Source organism: Ranitomeya variabilis, chromosome 7, assembly GCF_051348905.1.
Source record: "Ranitomeya variabilis isolate aRanVar5 chromosome 7, aRanVar5.hap1, whole genome shotgun sequence".
Lineage (NCBI taxonomy): Eukaryota > Metazoa > Chordata > Amphibia > Anura > Dendrobatidae > Ranitomeya > Ranitomeya variabilis.
Genome location: NC_135238.1, coordinates 8,584,441 through 8,600,382, shown reverse-complemented (window position 1 = coordinate 8,600,382; position 15,942 = coordinate 8,584,441). Strand labels below are relative to the sequence as shown.

At 45.3% G+C, this 15,942-nt stretch overlaps 1 protein-coding gene across 1 annotated transcript in view; it reads left to right on the top strand.

Annotated features, from left to right (window-relative positions):
* The first annotated feature begins 8,889 nt into the window (after positions 1-8,889).
* Positions 8,890-15,942, top strand: part of LOC143785146 (up-regulator of cell proliferation-like) — a 73,332-nt gene continuing 66,279 nt past the window's right edge. Inside the window, exon 1 of the mRNA XM_077273828.1 lies at positions 8,890-8,959. The gene's annotated coding sequence lies outside the window, so the exon portion shown is untranslated. The remainder of the gene's footprint in view (positions 8,960-15,942) is intronic.

The following is a 15,942-nucleotide window of genomic DNA, read 5'->3' as shown; positions in this document are numbered from 1 at the left end:
GGTCCTTTATCTGTGTCCACTCCACAAGTGTGAATTGCACAATATACATATAGCATTGTGCCAGGCTATGCAAAATGTCATACGGCACCAGGTCTCGGTGCTACTGCCACAGTCTCTGCAACATGTGAAGAGTTTAATTTCACAGTGTGGTCACATTGCATATCAACCAGTTAAACGGTAGTCCCAAATAACTCTATACCAACTTAAGTGGAATGGTGAAAGTGAGCACACAATGACAGTGGTTAATGCAGCAGCACATCCAGGCTGAGACAGAGGCGTAGGAATTGCCTGTACCATCAGGTGGAGGATGCAAACCATTCAAGGCACATTTGTGAGGTTGGCCCAGCATAGGGCCGCCACCAGGTTTGCACTGTTATCGCCCATGGCCTTCCCTAGCTCCAGGTTGAGTGTAGACAGCCATTGCTCAGACTTTGCATGGATAGATGTACTCAACTCTTGATCTGCATGGCTGCAATCTCCAAGGCATATTAATTTAAACACTGCCTGATTACGGTGAGCCCTGGCTGCCCAGTATTGATATGGGGGGATTTTCTCTGTAGTGTGCTGGAATGTGTGCTTCATTAAGGCAAAGGTTGAGGGCGCCTGTGGAGGCCCTAGAGAAGGTGGAGGAGGCAGAAGCACTGGATTAAGTGTTTAGATAGAGGTTTGTTGCGCAAGCCCTGGGGATTCCACGACTTGGTGTCTAGTGACACCTTGGAGTCTAGTGCTTTAGTTCTTCATCCCCTGGTGTATACTAGTTTAGTTCTCCAACCCCTGTTGTCTAGTAGTTTAGTTATCCATCTTATGGTGTGTAGTGGTTTAGTTCTCCATCCCCAAGCACCCTGCAAGCCTTGGGAATTGCAAGACTTGTGGAGCAGTCCTGTCCCCAATGGCCCCCACAGCCACCAGAGTAACCCAGTGCCCAGTCAGTGAAATTTAATGCCCCTGTCCATGCTTGCTCGTCCAGCTGTCAATGTTGAAATGCACCCTGGCAGACATAGAATTTTTCAGGGAACGAGTGATGTTGTCTGTGACTTATTGCTGTTGCGCAGCCGCAGGCACATCTTTCTTAGAGAAGTAATGGTGACTGGGCAACTGGTATGGGGATGACAATGGATTAGAACACATGGAATATGTGTATATCCTGCTGTACGATTATTGCTAGCTCCTCGCTGCCACCAGCAATCCTGTTTTTAAAGGAAGTTATAAATATATGGATGAAATTCTTCTTTTGAAGATCACAACATCTGGGTAATCCATCCCCTCTCCTTCAGATTAGCAGTCATGTACTGTCCCCCAGGCTCACCCACTCACTTCCTTGACCACTTTTCTGCCTTGCTGCCACACTTCATGCCCTCAGAATTGCCAACCCTTATCCTAGGAGACTTCAAACAGCCCCCACCTCCCCAACTACATTCCAGCTTCTATCTCTAGCCACTTTTTGTGGCCTCTTACAACTTTCAACCTCTGAGACACACAAAGAAAATAACACCCCTGATCTGGTCTTCGTCCAGCTCAGTTCAATCTCCTGCCTAGATAACTCAACTCTTACTTACCCTTTGTCACCCATGAAATTAGGAGTATAACCACAACTTAGACATTATTAGGCGCTCCCTAAAAACCACATCTGTTTAGGGCGGTTTATCATGTTCCATAATCAAAGTCATTATATATATATATATATATATATATATATATATATATATATATACACACATACACACACACCCGTCGTCCGGGTTAATAACTGCTGTTAGCAAAATAGAATGTGTTAACAAAAATTTATTCTGCACACTAAAACCACAAAACAAATAGATAGAAATGTAATTATTAAAAGGCAAAAACTAAACTAATAGAAGCATTTCACAACATATATTTCAACACCAGAGATATTCCACACAGATTTAACTAAATTGGCCAAGTAATGTGAAGTAATCTTATACTACTTATTCGAGAGCCTTTTGATAAACGACATTCTTAATTTTTCCTTCAGGTGCAAAGACAAACAGATTTTTGGCTGTTCCAACTCTTGAACAGGCCAAATAAAGTTGACCATGAGAAAAGCATAGAGATGTTTCTCGGTCTTCACATTTTTCATTGGCCCGTAATGCAGCTTTTCTTTTCGCATCAGCTGACATTCGTGCCATGGAATTCCTTTTCTTATGAGGCATTATTGTGGTAAAAATAGTCTGTAATGGGCAGTTTCTATATCCTCTCACATAGAGGTAATGTGACTGACATCAGCCTTTCCACCAACACACCCTAGCTGACGTGCTATTACCTCACACAAGCTTTGTTTTACTGAGAATGTCCTTTTTGCCTATATTAACCAATCAGAGCTCAGATTAATTAACTGTAGCAAAATAGAAGCTGAGCTGTGATTGGTTGCTATTGGCAGCCTGATAAATCCCCAGCCAACAGGAAGCCCTCCCCCCTGGCAGTATATATTAGCTCACACATACACATAATAGACAGGTCATATGACTGACAGCTGCCGTATTTCCTATATGGTACATTTGTTGCTCTTGTAGTTTGTCAGCTTATTAATCAGATTTTTATTTTTGAAGGACAATACCAGACTTGTGTGTGTTTTAGGGCGAGTTTCATGTGTCAAGTTGTGTGTGTTGAGTTGTGTGTGGCGACATGCATGTAGGGACTTTTGTGAGATGAGTTTTGTGTGGCGACATGCGTGTAGCAGCTTTTTGTGTGTTGAGTTGCATGTGACAGGTTAGTGTAGCAAGTTGTGTGCAGCAAGTTTTGCGCATGGCGAGTTTTGCGCGTGGCGAGTTTTATGTGTGGTGCGTTTTGAGTATGTGCAAGTTTTGTGTGAAGTAACTTTTGTGCATGTAGCAATTTTTCCGCGTGTGAAAGATTTGCGTGTGGCGAGTTTTCCATGAGTTGAGTTTTGCATGAGCCTAGTTTTGCATGTGGCGAGTTTTGCATGTGGCGAATTTTGCGCGTGGCGAGTTTTGAGTGGCGACTTTTGTGTTTCGACTTTTATGTGGCGAGGTTGGTGTATGTGTGGTGAAATGTGTGCTGAGGGTGATATGTGTTCAAGCACGTGGTAGTGTGTGGCGCATTTTGTGTGTGTGTTCATATCCCCGTGTGTGGTGAGTATCCCATGTCGGGGCCCCACCTTAGCAACTGTACGGTATATACTCTTTGGCGCCATCGCTCTCACTCTTTAAGTCCCCCTTGTTCACATCTGGCAGCTGTCAATTTGCCCCCAACACTTTTCCTTTCACTTTTTCCCTATTATGTAGATAGGGGCAAAATTGTTTGGTGAATTGGAAAGCGCGGGGTTAAAATTTCACCTCACAACATAGCCTATGACGCTCTCGGGGTCCAGACGTGTGACTGTGCAAACTTTTGTGGCTGTAGCTGCGACGGTGCAGATGCCAATCCCGGACATACACACACATACACACACACATTCAGCTTTGTATATTAGATATTTCTATATATATTGCTTATTCTCTACTTCTCTTAACATAATTCGCCATCAAATTCAAACGTACCCAAAAGCATCATGCAGCCTTTATCTACCCCCATTTCCTTAAGATGGACCCACCATCTTCATCCCAAGCCTAACCGACCTCTTCAGTCTGTCACTAACAACTGGTGTCTTCGCCTCCTGATTGAAACATACCTCGATCACACCCATCCTCAAAAAAGCCCATCCTTGACCCATCCTCCATGTCTGGCTATAGCCGCATCTAATTTCTTCACTGTGCTTCCAAACTACTGGAACAACACGTCCATTTTGAACTGTCATCTCACTTTTCCTCTTGCTCCTTATTTGCACGCTTACAATATGGCTCCAGACTGCACCATTCCACTGAAACTTCCCTGATTAAAGTCACCAACGACCTACTATCCGCCAAATGAAAGCAAGGCTAGTTTGTCCTACTCCTTCTCCTGGACCAGGCATCTGCCTTTTACACAGAGGACCATTCCCTCTTACTACAGACTTTCTGATCTGTTGCCATTACAGACTTTGCCTTTTGCTGGATCTCCTCGTACCTAACAGGCAGGACATTCAGTGTCTCCCACTCACACACTACCTCCTCATTTCGCCTCCTATGTATTGGTGTCCCCCAAAGTTCAGTTGTAGGCCCTGGCACTATGCTAATGGTGCGTGCTCCCTCCCTCTTAAAGGGACCACCAACCTAAGGTCTTCTCAGCCTATAGCTGGGCGACACCTTCTATTTAAAGCTCCTCCTCCAATATGGAGGTGCCTGAGCTTGGTTGTTATTTTGCTTTGCATGCTTGCTAGTTGACAGGTTCTTCAGATCTCCCTGTCTGCTTGTCTACACTCTACCTGTCTGCTCGCACCTGTCTGTGCTCTTCTGTCCATCAGCCAGCCCAGATCGCACCTGCCAGGGTCCACCTAACACCCGGTCCTACCCGCACCTGCAAGTGCTTTTCTGTTACTTAGCCGGTCCCATCTGCACCTGTAGTTCCAGTGTCCCTACAGTGTCTGCCTGCATTCTTCATCTCATCTTCAGGCCATAGCAACCTACCCACTCTAGGGGGTCAGCCGCAATCCTCTGTAGGTCAGCCCTGGAGTAGCACCTGATGCAACCTCCTTGTCCCTCCTTGGGTCGCAGTTTTCACCTGCTGCCACTTATCCGAGTTGGGATTTGGTAGACAACCTAGTTACACCCCTCCAGGCTTTCCTAGGGATGTGGCACAGTGGTTCTACCACCTTGCCGTTATAGTCTCCATCTGCTGGATTGGGTGTAGTGGAGGAGGTGTCGGTCTCTATTATACTATTTCTACTGTGGTGAAATTCATGCCACTTTTGTGATGTCTGCCAATAATTTTTGGAAATAAGAACACTCCTGGTTGGTTCTCCTTCATGTGTGTGGCCTGTAGCAGTAGGCCTCTGAGACCGTCAGGCCTCCACCTCCTTTGAGTCAACTCCCCATGTTACTATCCTTACATTTTTCTGACAATAGTAGTCTACAAAACTGATATTTGTGCCACCTGAGTGTGGCTCAGCTTGAAAGCAGGTAGAGGTGTTGCATGTGGTATCATGGCTCCCAGTACAACAGGCCTGCGCTGATCCCTCGCCCACCTCGTCTTACCGTGACACTCAATTTAAAGCTGTAAATGCTGTTCCAGACCCCGATACCTCATGCCTGGCTGATTGCTGCAGTGCCATGCTACAATTTGTACTGTGGGGGAAATGAGGCCACTTTCCTTGTGTCTGTCCATCATTTGATGCGTTTTGGCAGCATTTAGGGTTGATATATATAGTGTTGTGCATGCGTTTATTTTTGCATTCCATTGAGATGAATGACATTCGGTTTTGTTCGTCAAATATTCGACAATTTAATCGGCGAATATTGCAAAAATCGACGATCGTAATCAGAATCGAACATTGAAATATTTGCTCATCTCTAGTTAGTATAACCTTATTAGTATTCCTTTTACTCTCCTGGTTAAGACCCTATTGCACTGTGTTTACTCCCTCGTTTCTTCTGAAGCACAATTCCTTCTTTCTGCTTCTCTTTCCTGCCAGTGGTAACTCTCCCAATTTTGGACCTCCACAGCTAATACACTGTATTATTTCTCTTCTCTATCACTCACCAGCTACTGAAAGATGCTTTAACCTCTCCAATTTAAAACCCATCAACTTGACTCCCACTCCACTGCTCCCTCTCTCTGGAGCACTATGAAATGCTTGTTAAACCTGCAGTCAGCATCATGTCATTTATGACCTTTTTAGTTCTGGCAATCTTTATTTCCTGAGCCTCACAGGCACATGGCTGACACACTCCGACATGGCCTCTTCTGCTGCGGCTGTGTTACGGTGGCCTTCACTTTACCCACACTCCTCGCCCTGGCAATAAACATGGTGAAGAAATTAGCCTTCTTCTTTCTAGCAACTGCATCTTCAACCCAATTCAACCTCTACTCTGCCTTATCCTCCCTTCTTTTGAAGTGTACTCTGTCCATAACCATTGTCTCTCCAACCGCCAAGTGGCTGTCATATACCGACCCTGAGACCTGCCACCATCTTTATCGATAACTTCACTTGGCTTCTACACTTCATCTCTACTGACATTCCTAATGTCATCACAGGTGACTTCAACATTCCTTCTGATACCCATCAGTCAGCAGCCTCCAAACTCCTTTCACTTGCTTAATTCTTTGGTCTTACTCAGTGGTCCTCCACATCCACTCACACTGATGGACATACACATCATCCTGCTTATCCCAACCCTAAACAATCTCTTCAACCTATCATTAATCTCTGTTGTTTGCACTTCTGCCTTCAAACATGCAACATTTACACCTATCTTGAAGAAACCAACTCTTGACCCAACTTCTACAGTATGTCCAGCTATCCCCCAATATTGCTGCTCCCCTTCGCCTCCAAATTCCTTGGACAGCATATTAATATTGAACTTTCCTCTCATCTCAAATGCTGTTCGACAACCCCAATCTGGCTTCCACCCTCAAAATTTGCCCTAACCAAAATTACTAAGGACTTACCCTCAAATTTAACAGGCAATTCTCTATATGCCTCCTTTCAGACCTGTAATTTGCTTTTCAGACAGTTGACCACTCCCTCCTACTACAGATTCTCTCTTTCTTCAGTATAATAGACCTGTCCTCTACTGGATCTCCTCATGCCACACATTTAGTGTCTCTCATTCCTATACTACCTCCTCATTCTGCCCTCCCTGTATCGGTGTGCCTCAAGACTCTGCCCTGGGACCCTCCTCTTCTCCATCTATATATATCTTTGGCCTGGGACAACTCATAAGGTCCTATGGCTTCCAGTACCACCTCTATGCTGATGACACTCAGATCTACCTCTCTGGCCCAGACGTCACCTCCCTGCTGTCCATAATCCCGAAGTGTCTATCAGCCATATCCTCATTCTCCTCTCACTTTGTAAAGCTCAAAGTGGCCAAAACTGAAGTCATCATCTGTCGCCCATCCCACTTAGCTCTCTTACCAATCTACAGTATCTATATCGTTAGCATTGAAGTTACTCATAATGTCCTTTCTCGGGGTTCTGTTGAGTGCTAAAGCACTGGACCAAGGCATAGAATTCCTCAATGTTCAGCTCTGACACATTTGCTGTTGGTACATAGATTTGGATGATTGTCACAACTGATGCAACTGGACATGACCCGATCATTGATGTATGGGGGGCTCTGTACAACTTTACGATCCTTTTGTTGACCATAATGGCAATTCCTTTCTCCTTTCCGTCTTGTTTTATGAGTAATAAACAGTGTCACTGTCTCATGATGAAGTCCCCAGATTCAATCCAGTGCAATTCACTGATTCCCACTAGGTGTACATGTGTTCTTTCGATTTCCCTTTTGATAACGTCCAGGTTTCCAATGTTCATCCCTCTAATGTTCGACATTCCGCTGGTATACCATTCTATGTACAGTGCATTGCAAAAGTATTCGTGGAAGTGGAACACAATTGTGAAGTTGAACGAAATTTATTTGTTATTTTACATTTTGGTCAAAATTAAAAAACTGAAAATTGGGGCGTGCAATATTATTCGGCCCCTTTACTTTCAGTGCAGCAATCTCACAATCTAAATTTCCCTATCAGTCTTTGTAATGTGGGTGGAAACCTGGAAAACCCTGAGGCTACCAATGCTTTATTCAGCACTTGCAACATACTTTGGCCCACATATATTTTGACATCACACTTGTGATCCCACGGGTCCACTGCCACAATAGGCACCCTATACTATTACAACTGAATTTCTGGGATTGTTAGGTAAATCAGGCTCTCTTTAACCATTCTAGTCTATGGATGGGAACTAGTTTTAATAACATGATTTTCTCTTACAGCCTCTGGATACTACAGGGACATCCCTTCCCTTTTCTTGAGTTCTGCTCCCATACTACTCCTGGATTCAGGTAAAACTCACACTACACACAACACCACGGGATCTCATTGGACGCCATGTCCCTATATTTCACCTGTTTGGCCACATGCTGTATTATTTAATTTGTTTTGCTATTCTATTTTATTGCTATTTGGGAGCACACTTGTAATTATGTTATGTTTTATCTAAAATGTATAAACCCCTATTAATTTCATTAATTTTGTTTTAGTTTTTTATGTTTTTCTTTGCTTATTGTTTGTTTACAGAGACCTATGAGTGAGACCCGGGAGGGGTCGAAAAGTCAGTAATCTGTGTCGCATATCATTTTTCCGGTGTACATATGCTAGCTGATTGATTTTGTGCATAGTGAATGAATTGTTAATTTCTGAAAGATATTCCACTAAGGGTGTGCGGTGAATCATAGTCTCCAGAGGAAACCAAGGCAAACACAGGGAGAACATACAAACTTCTTGCAGACGTTGTCCTTGGTGGGATTTTAACTCAGGACCCGAGCGCTGCAAGGCTGCAGTGCTGACCACCGAGCCAGTGAGCAACCATGCGACAGATAGGGTGAAGATAGATCCAAAATTAAAGATAACGCAAGAGGGGGGAACCTTTCACCATCACTTGAATGATGCTTTCCAGCCTGGGGTTGCACTGTTGAGCAACATGTTTGAGGTATATTGATTATAATATATAGAGTTTAATGGTGAAGGTTTTATGTGGTCGGTCACCAGATCTTTTCCGAACCTGTAGCACTTATCCACACACCACCATAGTTAGTAAAGCGAGGGCACCATATAATACTCCCTCCTTAAAGTTACATACCATGTTAATAAACCATTAACATCTCCAGTACTCCTAATTTCCTTGCTGCAACCTCTGTCACACCACTTACTACATGTTTTCTGATTTTCTCGATGTTTCCTCTTTAGATTATTTATATTGGCAGGTATGACCTCTAAAAAGTTGTCGTTATCTGTTTTCCTTATTGCTTTGTGTATGTCTATATAACTGCATTCTGAGAGTAATACTGAAGATGATGAAGGTCTCTTGGGCTCAGTGGAGAAACCCAGCACCAAGAAGGTAAGAGAGTCCGAGATTTATTTTATAGAATTGCAACTAGAAACCAAATAGCAAAAATTGTAATGAAAGAATAATTCTTTATTAGGTCATATTTAAAAAATTAAGACATACATTTGGGCAAAAATATACAAGAGCAAAATCACCAGCAATTAATACAATGCATAGAAAAGAGTACGTAGCTCAATCATGATATGCAAAGGTAGAGCAATTCTCTAAACGCTCGAGTCATAGACAGGAAACAATCACAGCAGTATCTACATAGTGATATTGCAGTAAATCAAATAGCAATTCTCACAACCTGAGTGTTAGTAAATGTATATATTACCTATAGAGAACAGAACATAAGGGGTGACAATAGAGCGCTTGTGTTAGAAAAAAGGTAAGAATAAATACCAAAGCTAGGAGATGTGAGCCTGGGTCCCTATGCACGTTTCGGCACTTGCCTTCTTCCGGGGGAGTGTTTGTTTTTTTTCTACTACAAGTGCTATATTGTCACTCTTTATTGTTGCTGTCATCCCAATGTATAGATCAGCCAAATCCTTGCATAAAATCCAGGTAGAAATGGAAGGCAGCCCCTGACAGGCATGAACACATCTGTGAGCATAGTAATGTCAAAGTTACTTCCACATTTACGGATACGGGTAAATGAATGATCAGAACAGAGGTATTCCGCAAACTAAACTGCTGCACAATCAAACATTATCTGTACAATTTTTTCATTATTTTATTGCTTCTAGCGCTATGGCTAAGTTGTGATGACTTTTCACTATCCAGAGTCACCACAAAGTGGCTGCTGAAATCTCTGCCTCTGCTTTTATCCAAGATATTATAGTCCCTCCTGATTGGCTGCTCTGTATCATGTGATAGCTGAAAAGCATTATGGGAAAATAAGCCCAGCTGCGTCCAAAGTCATGTGAGCCTTCTGTGACTAATGCAATTCTTCATAATGTGTAAAATGGCATCAGACATTTTTGGTGATTCTCAGGGAGGAAATTGTTCAAATTTACTGGATTTGGGGAATTTAAAAATAAATGTAACACAAATTTACTTTTCGTTGAATCAATGTGCTCATTTCCAATAGATGTGTCATGATATATTATATATATATATATATATATATATATATATATATATAATATATCTACAGTATACTTTCTATCTCAATTCTTTATGACTGTCAATTTCTTTGTTACCCTTCATTAAAAGGATGGTTCAGTACTGGACAATGCCTTTTTAAACACTAAAGTTCCAAAGAAAAAAATAGCCAAAAAAATCTACAAACACTGTTCCAGCACTGTGGGTTCTAAAAATACCTTCACACTAAGCGACGCTGCAGCGATATAGACAATGATGCCGATCGCTGCAGCGTCGCTGTTTGGTCGCTGGAGAGCTGTCACACAGACCGCTCTCCAGCGACTAACGATGCCGAGGTCCCCGGGTAACCAGGGTAAACATCGGGTTGCTAAGCGTAGGGCCGCGCTTAGTAACCCGATGTTTACCCTGGTTACCAGCGTAAAATGTAAAAAAAACAAACAGTACATACTTACATTCGCGTCCCCCGGCGTCCGCTTCCTGCACTGACTGACGGCAGTAGCAGGGCACAGCGGTGACGTCACCGCTGTGCTTTCACTTTCACTTTGCGGCGCTCAGTCAGTGTGGGAAGCGGACGCCGGGGGATGCGAATGTAAGTATGTACTGTTTTTTTTTTTTTACATTTTACACTGGTAACCAGGGTAAACATCGGGTTACTAAGCGCGGCCCTGCGCTTAGTAACCCGATGTTTACCCTGGTTACCAGTGTAAAATGTCGCTGGTATCGTTGCTTTTGCTGTCAAACACAACGATACACGGCGATCGGACGACCAAATAAAGTTCTGAACTTTATTCAGCGACCAGCGACATCACAGCAGGATCCTGATCGCTGCTGCGTGTCAAACGAAACGATATCGCTAGCCAGGACGCTGCAACATCACGGATCGCTAGCGATGTCGTTTAGTGTGAAGGTACCTTAAGTCTAGCAGCAGTCAAAGGACATTTGCAGGAGGTAAAGTCCTGGATGACAGATATGTGTCACCTATGCGGCTTGCCTGGGAAATATAAAGTCTGCACCAATAACACTTGGTTACTTAGAGGGTTCATTTGACTGGATTTTTGGTCCAGGATTTAAGAGTAGCTAGAAGAGTCTGGGTGGGAAAGGTCATTCCCATGATCTTGCTAGAAGCTTGCAGGCCTAATAGCAGCTGGGTTACCTCAGCAATGTGGTGTTGTGCTAGAAGCAGAATAGGGAGGTGTTTTTTTTTTGGTGAACACATTTGGAGCTACTACTGTCTGCAATACTGAGGTTGGTGAGGCAGCAACATTTACTTTGTTTCATTGTGTCTAAAGAAAGGACTGTTTATGTTATTGACTTGTACTGGAGAAAGCCGTTTTGAAGAAATAAAGTATATGACAGTGTTGCGGCTGCGACCACAAACGTGGCCGAGCCGACACCTCCACGTCGCCAGACCATGACGACGTGGGCGAGCATCCCAAAAAGGAACGCAATGTGGACCCACTGGACCACAGAGTAACCTGGACCTACCCAGACTAGGGAACGGTAGCGAGCAGGGTCTGTGGCAGCTGAGCATGTGAACAAGATGTAGATATGCAGAACTAGACTACAACGCACAACTTCAGGAATGAAGAAACAAAGTTTACTTAAATGATAGCACAGTACATAACAAAACATAATGATGTCAGGATCCCGATTCCACATGACAAGGAAGGGTACACGACTCAGACGTCAGACGATGGCAGGAGTCATCACGGGTTGATGCAGTCCAGGTTCATCTGGCACGGGCATACTAGGACGGCCAATCTCTCAGGCCTCAGACATAGCACAGGCTCAGCAGGAGAACATCAGACACCGATCCCAGAAGGACGTCATCTCAGGGTGGAACACAGGCAGGACATGTGGAACACAGGCAGGACATGTGGAACACAGGCAGGACATGTGGAACACAGGCAGGACATGTGGAACACAGGCAGGACATGTGGAACACAGGCAGGACATGTGGAACACAGGCAGGACATGTGGAACACAGGCAGGACATGTGGAACACAGGCAGGACATGTGGAACACAGGCAGGACATGTGGAACACAGGCAGGACATGTGGAACACAGGCAGGACATGTGGAACACAGGCAGGACATGTGGAACACAGGCAGGACATGTGGAACACAGGCAGGACATGTGGAACACAGGCAGGACATGTGGAACACAGGCAGGACATGTGGAACACAGGCAGGACATGTGGAACACAGGCTGGACATGTGGAACACAGGCTGGACATGTGGAACACAGGCTGGACATGTGGAACACAGGCTGGACATGTGGAACACAGGCTGGACATGTGGAACACAGGCTGGACATGTGGAACACAGGCTGGACATGTGGAACACAGGCTGGACATGTGGAACACAGGCTGGACATCAGGAACACAGGCTGGACATCAGGAACACAGGCTGGACATCAGGAACACAGGCTGGACATCAGGAACACAGGCTGGACATCAGGAACACAGGCTTAGATGGACGTCTGACGATGGCAGGAGTCATCACGGGTTGATGCAGTCCAGGGTCACCTGGCACGGGCATACTAGGACGGCCAATCTCTCAGGCCTCGGACGTAGCACAGGCACAGCAGGAGAACATCAGACACCGATCCCAGAAGGACGTCATCTCAGGGTGGACCTCAGGACACAGGCAGGACATCTGGACACATGGACACAGGCGTGGCAGCCCAGGGAATCAAGACATCGGACAATGAAAGGACATCAGGAATACCGGAAAGACATCTGGGACACTGGCGTGGCAGCCCAGGTCATCGGCTGGGACACTGACGTGGCAGCCCAGGAATCAGGACATCGGATAATGAAAGGACATCAGGAATACCAGAAAGACGTCTGGGACACTGGCGTGGCAGCCCAGGTCATCGGCTGGGACACTGGCGTGGCAGCCCAGGAATCAGGACATCGGACACTGGAAGGACATCAGACACAGGCTGGACACTGGTGTGGCAGCCCAGGTCATCGGCTGGGACACGGAGGGCACAGGACCAGGTAGCGGAGGTCATCAGGTTCATAACTTCGGCCGTCAGGCTCCGGACATCAGACCTAGGAAGGAACTCAAGCGTGATGGTGCTAGCTCCGCTGGACTGGAACTGGGCCAGACAGGGTTAGCACCGCATGGAAGACTGAGCACAAAATAGTAAGCGCTCAGCAAGAACACCGAACTCCATCTTTGAAAGATGAGCACGGAAAGTTCAGTCACAGGGTGCAGGGGTGCCAGACACAATAGGAATTAAGAAACATAACAGACAGGTTCAGACAGGATCAGGTACTGGATATTCAGCCTCCAGGATAGGCAGATCTCCGTACTCTGCCCCCAGAACAGGCGGGTAAACAAGACACAAACAGATCTGGATATACAGCCTCCAGGATAGGCGGATCTGGGTACTCGGCCCCCAGAACAGGCAAGAGACAGGCATCAGCTCTCCCAGAACATACTGCAGACAGAACGGGAGCTGGATACCTCACAAGGCAAGGCAAGACACAGAAACAAAATGCAATGCTCTGGCAACGCCCAGTAGCAAAGAGGAAGTTTATATAGGAGCTGCCCCTCAGCAATAGGCTGAGGAAGCAACACAGGTGCACACTCAAACCCTGATAAAAGCAGGGTAGGTGTGGCCGCGCGCACCCTAAGCACAAACAGAAACCATTATAGCACTGACAGCACAGGTACTGTGGCTTAGGGCACCTGGCAGCGGCTGCTAACCTGGACACACGTGGGAAGCCATGCACCAGCTGCAGAGGACCTCGCAAGCCAAGGCTAGCTTCCAAGCGGCAGCCAGGGACCGCACATGCGAGTGGCCATGCAGCAGAGCAAAGACATCACAGCACATGTACAGCTACGCAGCGGTGGCAGGGAACTGAGCAGCATCCATACAGGTAACAGACAACAGTATCCCTGCACATTAGGGGGAGAGGAGCAAGGGTTAAAGCAGAGACATGCAAAAGTAACGCCGAAGAAACAAGGTATAAACCCAGCAGCGTTACAGACAGTCAATACAGTTTTGTCTGGTTTGATTAAAAAAAAACATTTTCTTGTGTGTATCCATGCAGCTACCAGGGAGCTAAATCCTACACACTGTTATGTCATGTAAGTGCTGAAGCACATCAGCAGCTGTTGATCAGTTTGTAACTGTCAGGTCGGTGCTGTTATACTGATTACACTGATACCTGGTGATGGAATCCGTCTTGTGGTTGTTTAATCTTTATTTGTAGTTTTAGTGATGAGCGAGTATACTCATTGTTTGGGTTTCTCCGACCACGCTCAGGTGATCTCCGAGTATCTTTTAGTGCTCAGAGATTTAGTTTTCATCACCTCAGCTGCATGATTTACAGCTCCTTGCCAGCCTGAGTACATGTGGGGGTTGCCTGTTTGTTAGGGAATCCCCACATATATTCAGGTTGTCTAGCATCCACAAATCATGGAGCTGAGGGGACGAAAACTAAATCTCCGAACATTAACAAATACTCGGAGATCACCCGAGCGTGCTCGGAAAAACCCAAGCAATGAGTATACTCGCTCATCACTAGTAGTTTTCAGTTGATGAGCGTCTCATGCCCCGGGGTGAGGCTGTGGGCGGCCACTGAGTGGGTCTGTAGGCGTGGCTGTGGACAAGGCTTTATGTGGTGCTCTGCTTAGATATTCCTCCTTATGGGCTTATGACAGGTCAGTGGTCCCTCATTGACCTGCACCATATTTCACATAATGCATATACTATTGTGGGTTTATATAAAAAAAAATGTGAGCAAAATGGTGACGCTGGCAGCGCTTGCTAGCAAAGTATTATGCCGATAACATTGCCAGGTAAAAAAAAAAATTACTTTATTGCATTCTGACAGATGCTACTGCACAAGCGCCATTTTACTGCTGCCAAATTTTTTTCTTCTCTAGCAAAGTGGCACTGGTGGCGGTTGCACAGTAGCACCTGTTGGACAATGATGAAGTTCATTTTTTTTTCTTACCTGTCAATATTATAGGCATAATGCTTCACACGCTAATTGTAATTTTTTTTTGGAAACCCGCCATAGTATATGCAGTATGAAAAATAGAGGGCAGGTCAGTGAGTGATCAGTGACCTGTCATAAGCCCAAGATGAACATCTAAGCAGAGCACCACATAAAGCCCCGCCCACAGCCCAGCCCCGGAACACAAGAATCTCATTAACTGAAAATTGAAAATAAAGATCACACAAACCACAAGACGGATTTTATCATCAGGTATCAGTGTAACCAGTATAACGGCACTGACCTGACACTGTCTGTAGTCACTGAGCACAATCCTGATCACAGGTATCAGTGTAATCAGTATAATGGCACCGACCTGACACTGTCTGTAGTCACTGAGCACAATCCTGATCACAGGTATCAGTGTAATGGAACCATCCTGACACTGTCTGTAGTCACTGAGCACAATCCTGATCACAGGTATGTGTAATCAGCATAACGGCACTGACCTGACACTGTCTGTAGTCACTGAGCACAATCCTGATCATAGGTATCAGTGTAATCAGTATAACGGCACTGACCTGACACTGTCTGTAGTCACTGAGCACAATCCTGATCCCAGGTATCAGTGTAATCAGTATAACGGCACCGACCTGACACTGTCTGTAGTCACTGAGCACAATCCTGATCACAGGTATCAGTGTAATCAGTATAACGGCACCGACCTGACACTGTTGTCACTGAGCACAATCCTGATCACAGGTATCAGTGTAATCCGTATAACGGCGCTGACCTGTCACTGTCTGTAGTCACTGCGCACAATCCTGATCACAGGTATCAGTGTAATCAGTATAACGGCACCGACCTGACACTGTCTGTAGTCACTGAGCACAATCCTCATCACAGGTATCAGTGTAATCAGTATAACGGC